The 12,537-nt window shown below is 61.4% G+C and overlaps 1 long non-coding RNA gene across 4 annotated transcripts; it reads left to right on the top strand.

Annotated features, from left to right (window-relative positions):
• The first annotated feature begins 2,372 nt into the window (after nucleotides 1-2,372).
• On the top strand, nucleotides 2,373-11,505 carry LOC144329754 (uncharacterized). 4 transcript variants are annotated; one of them, XR_013395405.1, is made up of 3 exons: nucleotides 2,373-5,577; nucleotides 7,613-9,983; nucleotides 10,298-11,505. It is a non-coding gene; the product is annotated as an uncharacterized LOC144329754 (long non-coding RNA). The 4 variants fall into 4 exon arrangements; XR_013395403.1 differs by having other exon boundaries at nucleotides 2,373-7,706; nucleotides 7,844-9,983; XR_013395402.1 differs by having other exon boundaries at nucleotides 2,373-3,955; nucleotides 4,424-9,983; nucleotides 10,298-11,466.
• The last annotated feature ends 1,032 nt before the right edge of the window (nucleotides 11,506-12,537 follow it).

Raw genomic sequence — 12,537 nt, 5'->3', positions numbered from 1 at the left:
GGGGTTCCAGGATAGTGATGGCAGCCTTCGCTGGGCTGAGGGACCAGGGGCCTCAGTTCCCCCGCAGCACAGGAGGAGGGGTCTGTGATGACTCTTTCCTTGAAAGGCAGCCCCGAGGCTCACCCTACAGGCCCTTGTTCTGTGCAGCCACCTGCTCCTGGCTGGGACAGCGTGTCCAGAGGTGGCCTTGTTCTCCCTCCCTCCCTCCCTCTGGGAGCAGCCTGGGCTCATCAGGGAGACCCTCTCCCTCTGGCCGCTGGGGAGCGGTGGGGTAGTTTCCAAGCTGTCCTTCCTGGGGGATGTGGGTCTGAGCCTCAGGGTGTCTGCCCAGCATCCTTCCATGTGCTTGGACCCCGTGTGCTGTGCAGCTCCCAGGGGACCCTGGCCACCCCTTTCACTGGCTAGACAGCTGTGTCCATAGAGCTCCGAGGGACTCACAGCCCAGACATGGCTGCAAGGGGGGTGGTGGCTTCTGCAGGTGGGGAAGAGCAATGGGGCCTGAGCCTCGTGGACCCAGGAGCTCCACCAGCACCTGTCGCCTGCTGTGTGACCATGAGCAAGTCCAGCTACCTCTGTGAGGCCATGCCAGAGCGTTTTGACTCAGCCCCAAACTGAGCCCGGATCCCAGCCCACATGGAGCCCTGACCTCACACAGAGCCCTGATATTTGCTCACACTGAGCCCTGATTCCAGACACATGGAGCCCTAATTCCAGCCCACCCTGAGTCTTGATCCCAGCCCACTCTGGACCCGGATTCTAGCCCACCCTGAGCTCTGATCCCAGCCCACCCTGGACCGGGATTCTAGCCCACCCTGAGTCTTAATCTCAGCCCACTCTGGACCCGGATTCTAGCCCACTCTGAGTCTTAATCTCAGCCCACCCTGGACCCAGATTCTAGCCCACCCTGAGCTCTGATCCCAGCCACCCTGGACCCTGATTCTAGCCCACCCTGAGCTCTGATCCCAGCCACCCTGGACCCTGATTCTAGCCCACCCTGAGCTCTGATCCCAGCCCACCCTGAGCCCTGATTCCTGCTCACACAGAGGCCTGACCATTGCCTGCACAGTCTGACCCAGGCGGGGCTCTGAGAGTCCGTGCTGGTGGAGGAGCATCAAAGTGGGCACATGGCTGGGGGGACACATGGCTGGGGGGGCACATGGCTGGAGGGACACATGGTTGCGGGACACATGGCTGGAGGGACACATGGCTGGGGGGGCACCTCCTTCTGCCACGGGGTGGGGGTGGTCTTGGAAAATGTCTCCAGGAAGTATTTAACTCCTTTTTTTGGTCCTCCTCGTGTGGCTCTGGGGCCCATGCGACTTGTTGGGGCAGAGGCTGTTTGTGGCCGCTTCTCTTGGTGTGGATTCCGCCGTTAACACTTCCTTTCCATGGAGCAAGACTTGCTCTCGCCAGCAAATCCCAGAGGGAGGAGCTCTCCATCCCTTGGCAGGCCCCGGAGGCTCTTTGTTGGAGGGCTGCAGGCTGGGTGGTGTCCCAGCCACAGGCTGGGCATCAAGGCAGGGGCTGAGCAGAGGTGAGGACCGCCGTGGGGCAGGAGGAGCAGCCTCCGTGGCCCCTCCAACCCGAGCCCGGGTGCCTGGCTGAGCTGGAGCTGGACGCACAGGCAGCCCTGCCTCCAACTCCATAAACTTCCCTGGTGACGCTGCCTGTCAGGCTCCCAGCCCCGCGTCAGTTCATTCTCTCTTCCGCTCCACCCAGGATCCTGACCCTGCGTAAGCACGCTGGCGGCGTGTGAGTGGTGGGGGCGTTCTGAAAGATTACCTGCCACCGGCGCTTATGTAAATCCCAGGTGATTTATGAGCACGGACGGTTTTAAGGCCACCGGCACGCAGAGCAGGTAGTCGGCCAGACTGCTGAACCAACAGTTTCCAAAGTGAGCGTGAAGGCACCAACCCACCGCCTGCCCCAGCCTCTGTGCTGCTCAGGGCAGCTGCCTGTGTCTCTGCTCGGTCCTTGCAGAGGACGCTGGGGGGGTCCTGTGGAGCCTCAAGGGGAAGGCGGTGGCTCGGCCTGGGCATGTGAGGCTCACAAGAGCTGAGGGGCGGGTCCCGGTGGGTGCGCTGGAGTCCCAGCATCTGTGGTGGGGCCTGAGGCAGGGAATGGGGGTCCGTTTTCTCCTGGGATGAGCAGGGTGACAGCAGGCTGGGTAGCCCAGGAAGCTGAGCTGAGCATCTCTTGCTCTGTGAGTGGATGCAGGCCAGGCACGGTGGGGCAGGCAGCTGGGGCAGGGAGGAAAGAGTCCAGCCTCCACCCATCCCCACCTGGCTGGGGAGGGCGCCCCAGCCCTCTGGCCTCTGGGGGCTGGGATGGGAAGCTGGTGCGAGAGGAGGGCGGGAGGTGAGGGGGAGACCTGCCTGGTGGAGGGAAGCAGGTGGAGACTACAGGGAGGCTGAGTCCCCACTTTGCCAGCCAGGCAGGACAGGGGACACAGATATGGAACCTCCTAATTCCTGAACGCTGGTGCCCAACTCAGACCCCGTGAAGGGGGCCACGTTGCCTGCTGAAGAGTGTGTCTGGGCCCAGCTATGGCGAGGACAGGTGTGAAGGGCTGTGGGCCCAGGAGGAAGTGGACACGGACGCTGGTGGGGCCAAGGGGAGTCACAAGGCTGGGTCAGGGGGTGAGGGCGGCTGTGGAAGGCACTGCCAGGCACCCAAACTTGCAGAGCTTCCCAGCCGCTAGCCACTGGGGGACCCTGAACCAAGCCCCTTCCCTCTCTTGGCTTCAGCTCCTCTGTGCCTGAAAGAGGGGTGCTAGGAGTGGTCCCTGTCACCCAGTGGCTCCTCAACTGGTCCCCAAGGACAAGGCACAAGGTGGCACTACTCAGTGGCTTCGGGAGCTTGCTCTGGGCCGTGTGCATGTGTGAGCATGCAAGCTTGTGCCTGTGTGCAATGCACGCATGTGCGTGTACACGGGTGTGTGCGTGTGCGGCATGTATATATCTGTGTCCATGTATGTGGGTGTGGACATATGCATACACGCTTGCATGGATGTGTGTGCATTTGTGTGCGCGTGTGTGTGTGTGCGTGTGTGTGTGCACCGGGCAGCAGGGCTGAGTGTCCTGGAGGAGGAGGAGCCAGGCCCGCAGGCATGAAACTGCAGGCGTTGGAGGCTGAGTGGGACGCACTTCTCCCGGTCGCAGCGGGGCGGGCTGTGGATTGGCACGGCTGCCATGTCCTTTTCAGTCCTCTTAATGTGAAGTTAATTAGGCGGAACATTCAAGAAAGACATTTGGAAGTTGATCTCAAATCAGGAGAGCCCTCAGTGTGAGGAGAGGGAGGGCGAGGAACATCCCTGCAGCTGGGGAGCCTGTCTGTGTGAAGCAGGATGGGCGCACAGAGGCACAGGGCTGGGCAGCCTGGGTCCTGGGCTGGGTGGCACTGTTCTGGGGGCACCCTGGGTGGGACATTCCGTCCTGCCTGGCTTCCCCTTCCCCATCTGCCAAGGGTGGAAACAGTGAATGCGGGGCGCCCAGGCAGCCTGGGGGGAGTAGGGGTGGGTTCAGGGGACAGCCAGGCTGTCGAGTCTGGGGGAAGAGGAGGGAGGGGTTTCTCTGGTGGCCCCACTAGGGGTGCAGGTCCTTCCAGGGCTCAGCTCCCTCTAGTTGGCCTGGGGGTGAGTCCCGCCCAGGTGTCTCCACTGTCCAGGGAGTCAGGGCCACAGCTCTAGCAGCCTGGGGACCTGCCTCAAGAAGGAAGGCAGCGCTGGATGCCTGGGTGCCCTCCTGGTCTCCCACTCCCTGGACGCCCGTGGTCGGGGAACATGACCTTATCTCTGTGGGCGAGGCAGACTCTGCGTGTGGGGCCATTGTGGAGAAGCTGGTCAGGAACTGGAGGCCTGAACCTCGGGTCAGGAAAACCCCGTGCCTATCCCTGGGTGTTCTTCAGACCAGGAAGAGGGACAAAGGCCACAGCAGCCCCGGGGAGACGCCAGTGGGTGAGTGTGCCTGGAGACGAGGATGGAGGGAGGCAGGGTGGCAAGGAGGCCTTGTAGGCCAAGGCTATGGTGTGGCCTGGAAGGCTGGTAGGGGGATGCAGGCTCTGCCTGCACTGAGGGCAGCCCTGGGCAGGCAGAGGTGAGCTGTGGCCATGGTCAGTGAAGGTGGCACTGCTGGGTCGTCACCTTGCATGGTGGTCCCAAGGCCAGCATCCCTGGGTGCTGGGACAGCATGGGGCACAACAGCCAGCCCACATGGAAATGAGGCAACGGGTCACAAGTGCAAACCCACAGCTAGTGAATATTTAACGCCTAACAAAAGTGCATGCATAATTAACCAGGCGCTGGTGGAGGAGCTGGAATAATTTGTCTTCTTAAAGGGGATTTGGTAATTTGTTAAGCTATTTTGAAATCTGCAGTCTAGCTGTGGGAGCCGCTCTGATTTCTAAATTAATTTGTGTGATTTAGAAAGTGGAAGCCTCTTGGTTCTGCAGGGGCCGCGGGAGCAGGGCGGCCTTTGCAGGCTCCTGGGTGTGCTCTGCATTTGTTGATTGTCCCATCCATGGAGACCCTGCTGAGGAGCTCGGCCTCTCCCACCACCCTTGTTTCCATGTGTGGAACCCAGTGGTCCCCTACCTCCCAGGTGAGTTAGTTTACAAGCAGGTGCCTCGGGAAGGTGGTCTCTGGAGACTCAGTTTAATCCCCCTCCTCAGAGGATGCTCTTGGGCTGGAGGTGGGTGAGTCCATCTGGCCTGGAGGCGTTGGGCCTGGCTCTGAGATTGGCTGGCCCATCTGCAGTTCAAGGACCAGACTGCAAGACTCAAAGGGTGAGTTATAACTTAAAGGGTCACAGGGGTGACCACAGGAAAAGCCCCAATTTCCAGCCCCGGATCCCCAGACTGTGAGTCCCAGCTGTGCGTCACTGACCGGGAGCCTGCATTGCATCCCGCAGGGCCCTGGCAGACCCCACAGGGCATCGCCACCCAGCTGGTGCCATCCCTGAGTCTCCGAAGACCACTCTGTGAGTCCATCAGGCTGGCAGCCGCCGGACGGTGGGGACGTCAGACCAGTGGATTCTGTGAGGTTGAGTCTATTGCAGCTTGAAGGGAGATCCTTGGCTAACAGCAATGTTGTGTGGAAGGCCAGGCTGATGGGGAAAGATGGTCATTTTTGCAGAAGCCTTGTGGCCAGGAAAGACCAGTCCATATTCAGATTAAGCGTCTCTTCTAGTAAGAACTAAGTGCTGCCTCTTTCACACAAAAGCAGTCCAATGTCATTACCTGTCACCAGGCTGCCCTGGTGATGGTGCTTCAACCTGTACTGAGCCTCAGTTTACCTCCCTAGCCAAACCTGAGTCCACCTCCCAGCTGATCCTGGGTCCATCACCCCAGCTGAGCCTGACTCCACCTCCCAGCTGAGCCTGGGGCCACCTTCGAGCTGAGCCTGAGTTCACCTCCCAGCTGAGCCTGGGGCCACCTCCCAGTTGAGCCTGGTTCTTCCTCCTAGCTGAGCCTGATTCCACCTCCCAGCTGAGTCTGGGTCCACCTCCCAGCTGAACCTGGGTCTATCACCCCAGCTGAGTCTGAGTCCACCTCCCAGCTGAGCCTGGGGCCACCTTCGAGGTGAGCCTGAGTTCACCTCCCAGCTGAGCCTGGGGCCACCTCCCAGTTGAGCCTGGTTCTTCCTCCTAGCTGAGCCTGATTCCACCTCCCAGCTGAGCCTGACTCCACCTCCCAGCTGAGCCTGGGGCCACCTCCCAGTTGAGCCTGGTTCTTCCTCCTAGCTGAGCCTGATTCTACCTCCCAGCTGAGTCTGGGTCCACCTCCCAGCTGAACCTGGGTCTATCACCCCAGCTGAGCCTGAGTCCACCACCCAGCTGAGCCTGGGGCCACTTCCCAGCCGAGCCTGAGGTCACATCCTGGCTGAGTCTGGGCCCACCTTCCAGGAGAGCCTGAGTCCACTTCCCATTTGAGCCTGGGGCCATCATCCCAGCTGAGTCTGAGCTCATCTCCCAGCTGAGCCCAGGTCTACCTCCCGGCTAAGTCTGAGTTCACCTCCCAGCTGAGCCAGGGTCTACCTTCCCAGCTGAGAGGGGCCCTTGTGATTTGAGCCTACATCCCTACGGAGCCATGTTCACCATGAGTGATTTTGGTGGTCCCTTCATTTGGTGACTTCTGGGTGTCAAGCACAGAGAGTTAAGCGAATCCCACCTGGATTGGCTGGGAGTCCCCAGCCAAGCATGCCCGTTCTCTTGGTGGCCCACTCCTCACCAGCCTGGACACCAGACCCTTGGGCAGCTCCTGAGCCCGACACACAGGGTCTGCTGGTGTGTCCTGGGATGGTGGGGAGGTGGTCCCTGGAAGAAGAGTAGGGGGAAACCTGGCACACTCCCCTCTCCATGAGCCGTGGCCCGTCAGAGCCTGAACACCTCAGGGAAGGACCCCATGGCCTTTGCCAGGCCTCTCAGCACTGGAGCTGCTTCTCTCCGTGAGGCACCTGCTGCTGGCTCCGGAGGGGGGTCTAGACAGGGGAGCCGAAGTCGCTCCAGCCTTACCCTCAGGTGGACTTTGCGGAGGAGGGTCTCCTGCTTCCTGGGGACTGGAAATCATGGCAGAGAAGTCTGTGGTTTCCTTTGATTCTGGAAGGTTCTGGGGCAACTGGGGAAGGGTGAGGTCAGAGACTCTTCCTGGGGAGGGGTGGCCAGCCGGGAGTGGACACAGTGACTGTTTCCTTCAGAGCCTGGGGGTCTGGCTCCTGTGGGGGCTCAGGGCATCACCCCCTGGGTAGGTGAGGGGGCCTGGGGGGCTCCTGCAGACCCTGCCTTCCCTGACCTCCCTGTCTTCTCTCAGTTTCCCAGGACCCTTGGTCATAATTTGGTTCTGGCATCCTCAGTCTGGGTGTGCTGGGAGGCCCTGAGGGGATCTCCTTTTGGGCTCCTCTCCTTGAGTTGCAGGAAGAGGGGGTGACCCTCTGGCCCACGTGCGCCTATCTGGCTGGGCCAGCCCATTGCCAGCGTGCTGCTGGGACAGGATTTGAGGGGCATGATGGCCGCTTCCTCTGAGCTCCAGTTTGGAAAAGGCTGCACAGGGAGCTCGGGTGCTCTGGGCCAGAGGAGAGCCCTGGGCTCCAGGGAGGTGGGGGGGCAGCCCAGGCACGGTGTCACTGCAGCCCTCTTGCCTACCCCCGAGTGCCCCGCCTGCTCCTGAGCGGCCCCCTCGTCCCTCGTCCTTCCAGGGGTGCAGAGCTTCCTGCAGGAGGCTGGGAGCCTGGGGTGAGGGGCAGGGCTGGGCATGTCTTCAAAGACCTGTGCTCCAGGAAAGCCCAAGCAGGGGCTCCAGCTGCCACAGCCTCTGGCTTTGAAGATAGCGGCCATGATGGCTTCTTTCCCACCTATAGTGCCTTTTTCAAGCTCTGGGCTTCAAAGCCAGCCTGGTGGCTCCTGGAGAGGCTCAGCCCCTGCTGGATATGGCTGGGGTGGGGGAAGAAGAGCTGTGTCCCCAGGGATGGTGCTGGTGGCCACACACCGCTGAGATTGAACTTGAGGGAAGCTGTGACCCCAGGGCAGATGGCAGGTGCTTGGTTGGGTGTCTGCTCCCTGGGAAAGCAGCAGAGATGACTGTGGATTGCATCTCCACAACCCCCGCCCTGGCTCTGCAGAGTGGCCGCTTTCCTAGGAGCTCATCCAGTCCTTGCTGTACGGGTGGGGAAACTGAGGCTCAGAGAGACTCGCCCACAGCTGCACAGCAGGCAGGTGAGAGGCTGGGCCCCCTCCTGGGTCCCTCTTCTGGCAGGGCTCATGTGGCTCTGATTTTGGGCTGCTGGTCCCCACCTGGAGACCCACTAGGGTGGAGCCTGCCCCGGTCCCGCAAGCCCAGAATCTCTCCACAGCGCTCTTCAGAGAGGCCGCCGAAACTCTAGCCTCCTCTTTGTTCCGCCCAGCGCAGGCCCTCAGCAGCTTTCTCCATGGCTGGATGCGTCCTGAAATTCTCTTTCCATTAAAAATAAATGCCCCATTTTATCTGCCTGAAATGGCCCTGCTCTCTGATTGTCTTTTCCGTGACGCTGAATATGGAGAACTATAAAATCATAATACAACTATTAATCCCCTGTATCTGCTTGTACCTAATTTTTATTAAAAATATCCTGTGCTCCAGCTGCCTTGTAAATTACAGTGAGGTTGAAAGTCTCCAGCTGGATGAGCCAGGAAGGAGAGCATATTGGATCGGAGACAGGCTCACTGTGGAGCACGGGGCCCGGCGGTGTGGGTTCGGAACATGGCAAAGCGATGCTGGGGCTACCCCGTGCCCTGGGCAGCTGGGGGGAAACTGGTGTCCATGGCTCGGTGACAGCCTGCTCCCCCTCCCGGCCTGGGTTCCCTGGGCCTGGGATGGGCTCAGTGGGTCTGGTGCAGAGGAGCTCGAGGCCTCCAGAAGTCCTGGGCCTGCTGCTCCTCGTGTCACCCCGTGCAGATTCAGACTTGAGTCTAGCTGCCATGACCACGGGCCGTGGGACTCTTCTGAGGTGCAGTTTGCCCCCTGCACGGAGGAGTGACAGTGGTGCTGAGGGGAGGGCGGGGAGCAGAGTCCGGGAGTCTCTGCCTTCCGAGGTGGGCATACCTCCAGCCCTCCGAGGCCTAGTGTGGCTCCTGCCCTTCTCTCCCCTTGAAAGGTGGCTGCAGCCACTCTGAGGGCTTCCTGGGTGGTCGTTGAGGCTCCGAGCTCCAGCAGGATGAGCTTCTCTGACATTATTTAATGAAGCTGGACACCACCCCAGGCCCTCACAGTTCAGGCAGACGAAGGGGAGGCCCAGGGCCTCTTCCTCCCAGCCTGAGCCCTGCCTGGCTTGTTGTGTGGGGACAGGAGATGCCGCAGGGGCTGGGGTGACAGCTGGACATTCCCTGGCAGCCACCCACAGCCAGTACTGCAGGAGGGAGGCCCCGTCCTGCCGGAGGGCAGCGAGGCTGAGGACAGAGGCATGCCTTTGGTGTGTTGCGGGTGCTGGGGGCCACTGTGGCTGGGTTACGGGGGTCCCAAAAGTCCAGCTCTGCAACTTTGCCTTTGAGTCGGACTGACCTCCCAAAGTAGGCCTTTCAGCGGGAGGAAGGCAGGAGGCTGCCCGATGATGACTGCAAGGCTGATGGTGGCACAGCGAGGGGTTCAGGGACGCAAGTGGGTGCAGGGGCTTAGGGAACAGCAGGACAGGGGTGGCCTCTCCTCTTGGGAGTCCCCCCTCACTGCAGAGGGAGTGTTGGCCAGATCCACAGGTGCCACAGAGTTTCGGACAGACAGCGGCCATGGGGTGCCCCACCTCTGGACTTGGGACCTCCAGGCAGCTCCAGCCCTCTCCTGCCCTCCTGTCCCCTCGCCCCAGGCTTTCCCTGCTCACCTCTCGGCCCCCCATTCTGGAGGCCTGGATCCTTGTGCCTCAGGGAGTGTTTGGCTCACAACGGGGGGTCCCAGGCTGAGGACTGGAGGGGCTGCATGGAGGAAGGGCCCCTTCCCGGAGTGGGTGGGTTGGGCAGAGGGCCCTGTGGCCCCTGACACCCCAGAGTGGCCAAGCCCCTCTGCAGGTCTCTGTGTGAGCTCCTTCCTCAAAGGTGGTTGTGGAGAATTCCAAGCACACCACGGGGAGGGGACAGTGCCGTGGACTCCGCCCCCTCCACCAGCATCCCAGTGCCGACCCCCAGTCTCCTCTCTCCTCTCCAGCATCTGTATGTCCACACCTGGGGGGTATGGAGCAAATCCCCCGCGTTGGATTCATGCATCTGTAAATATCACTAAACAAGAAGGCCACCTTGAAAAGTAACTACAATGTGGAAACAATGTCTTCAAATCATCGCATACATAGCTACTGTTCCCATCTCCCCTGGTGTCCTGTGTCTATTTCTATGGGGTTGCGCCTCTGTTGGTCTTTTCCCCTGTGCAGTTTGTGTTTTGCAGCAGCTGGCTGTTTGTCCCAGAGCGTGCCCAGTGTCTGTGGCAGTGGTACCATGCCCGCTGTCCTCAGTCCCCTGCATGGCCTGGCATTGGTAGGTGCAGCTAGAGGTAGGACCCACGGGGGTGCTGCTGTGACCCCCACCCAGCTGCGTGCCCCTTCTGCTGCTCTTTCTTTTCTGGCTGTCAGCAGCTGTGGGTGTCCCTGCCCCGGCAGTGGCCAGCTGGTTATTTTTGTCCCCTTCCTTCTTGGTTCCTTTGCTGATGCAGCTTCTGCAGAGACATGCCTTCTCCACCAGGCCCTATGCGTCACCCGTGGAGGATGCCAAGTGGAGGAGGCGCACGCTCTCGGGCCCTGTGGGGGCGGCTCCCTCGGCCAGCGGCTTAACCCGGTGCTCCTATAAAACAGGTGATGCCGCCTGCCTCATCACGAGACGTCATAGGTTAGATCGCCGAGATTTGGCGGAGGCGAGTGGAGGGCACCTGGTGAGTGGAAGTGGGTGAGAGGTTTCCTTTCCCACTCTGTCCTTCCAGCCCCCTTCACTCCCTTGTCCTCCCCCTCCCCAGCCTTCCCTCTGGTCCTGTCCCACTGGTTCCCAGAGGGAGGTTACCCAGGGGCAGCTGTTTGGGGTCCAGGCCTGGGGAGCAGAAGCTCTTTGGGCAATTCCAGACTTTCCCTGGCCAGGCGCAGCTCCCTGTGATGCCCCTGAGGCGCGGCACCTGCTTCTGCAAGACGCACAGGGACATCAAAACCGATTCCCCACGGAGACAGAGCCTTTAATCGACATTTCACTTTTATGAACAGGTTTATTACAAAGTAGATTTCCTACAGCTAATTCCCTGTGAAGGCAAGAGGCTGGGCCACAGCAGGACAACACGGCAGCTGCCCGGGCATGGACACTGCACACCGGAGTTGTGCCCGAGGTTGGCGCCTGCCCACCTCCTGCCCCGAGTCTCACGGGTGCCCCCAGGATCTGACCTACCGGGACTGCTGTCAGGTCTGTCCTCAGCAGTAACAGGCCTCGAGACATGGGCTAGGACAGGTCCCGGATTGGGCTGTTCACCCAGGGGGAGGGAGAGGTGAGGGAGGTGAGCTCTGCCTTCAGGCGGGAGCAAAGCCACCCTTACAGCGGCACCCCAAAACCCCCCTCACAGCGGCACCCCCAAAACCACCCTCACAGCGGCACCCCAAAACCCCCCTCACAGCGGCACCCCAAACCCCCTCACAGCAGCACCCCAAAACCACCCTCACAGCGGCACCCCAAAACCACCCTCACAGCGGCACCCCCAAAACCCCCCTCACAGTAGCAACCCCAAACCACCCTCACAGCAGCACCCCAAAACCCCCCTCACAGTGGCACCCCCAAAACCCCCCTCACAGGGCACCCCAAAACCATAATCGCAGTGGCACCCCAAAACCACCCTTACAGCGGCACCCCAAAACCCCCTCACAGTGGCACCCCCAAAACCACCCTCACAGCAGCACCCCCAAACCCCCCTCACAGCGGCACCCCAAAACCACCCTCACAGCAGCACCCCCAAACCCCCCTCACAGCGGCACCCCAAAACCACCCGCACAGCGGCACCCCCAAAACCCCCTCACAGCCGCACCCCAAAACCACCCTCACAGCGGCACCCCCAAAACCCCCCTCACAGTAGCAACCCCAAACCACCCTCACAGCAGCACCCCAAAACCCCCCTCACAGTGGCACCCCCAAAACCCCCCTCACAGGGGCACCCCAAAACCATAATCGCAGTGGCACCCCAAAACCACCCTTACAGCGGCACCCCCAAAACCCCCTCACAGTGGCACCCCCAAAACCACCCTCACAGCAGCACCCCAAACCCCCCTCACAGCGGCACCCCAAAACCACCCTCACAGCAGCACCCCCAAACCCCCCTCACAGCGGCACCCCAAAACCACCCGCACAGCGGCACCCCCAAAACCCCCTCACAGCCGCACCCCAAAACCACCCTCACAGCGGCACCCCCAAAACCACCCTCACAGCGGCACCCCAAAACCACCCCCAAAACCACCCTCACAGCGGCACCCCCAAACCCCCCTCACAGCGGCACCCCAAAACCACCCTCACAGCGGCACCCCCAAAACCACCCTCACAGCGTCACCCCAAAACCACCCCCAAAACCACCCTCACAGCAGCACCCCCAAACCCCCCTCACAGCGGCACCCCCAAACCACCCTCACAGCGGCACCCCCAAAACCACCCTCACAGCGGCACCCCCAAAACCACCCGCACAGCGGCACCCGTGGGTCCTTCCTGCACTGACGGTTCTCCCCACCGTCATAGCTGCTCCCCGCCCCCAACAGGAGCATCACAGGCTGGGGCGGACCTCGAGGCTGAGGGACCTTCTGGAAGACTCGTGACCCCAGGAGGAGGTGTGGGTGTGGACAGATGTCTCACGCCAGTGCGGCTGCCAGCAGCAGGGGGCCGGCCTGCCAGGGACCTGAGGCAGAGCTGGGGTAGCCATCAGCCGAATGTGGTGGATGTTTGAGCCTCAGCGAGGAGGGGCTGTCAGGCCTGGCCTTGGCTGGAGGGGGAGTTGTGGGAGTTGGCAGGCCCAGCCCAGGAGGGAGGGTGCAGCGGGAGCCGTCCTCTGGGCTAGGCTGGGCCTGGCTGATTTCAGCGG

Source organism: Macaca mulatta, chromosome 7 (genome assembly GCF_049350105.2).
Source record: "Macaca mulatta isolate MMU2019108-1 chromosome 7, T2T-MMU8v2.0, whole genome shotgun sequence".
In the NCBI taxonomy this organism is placed as follows: domain Eukaryota; kingdom Metazoa; phylum Chordata; class Mammalia; order Primates; family Cercopithecidae; genus Macaca; species Macaca mulatta.
This window is presented reverse-complemented; position numbering and strand designations above follow the sequence as displayed.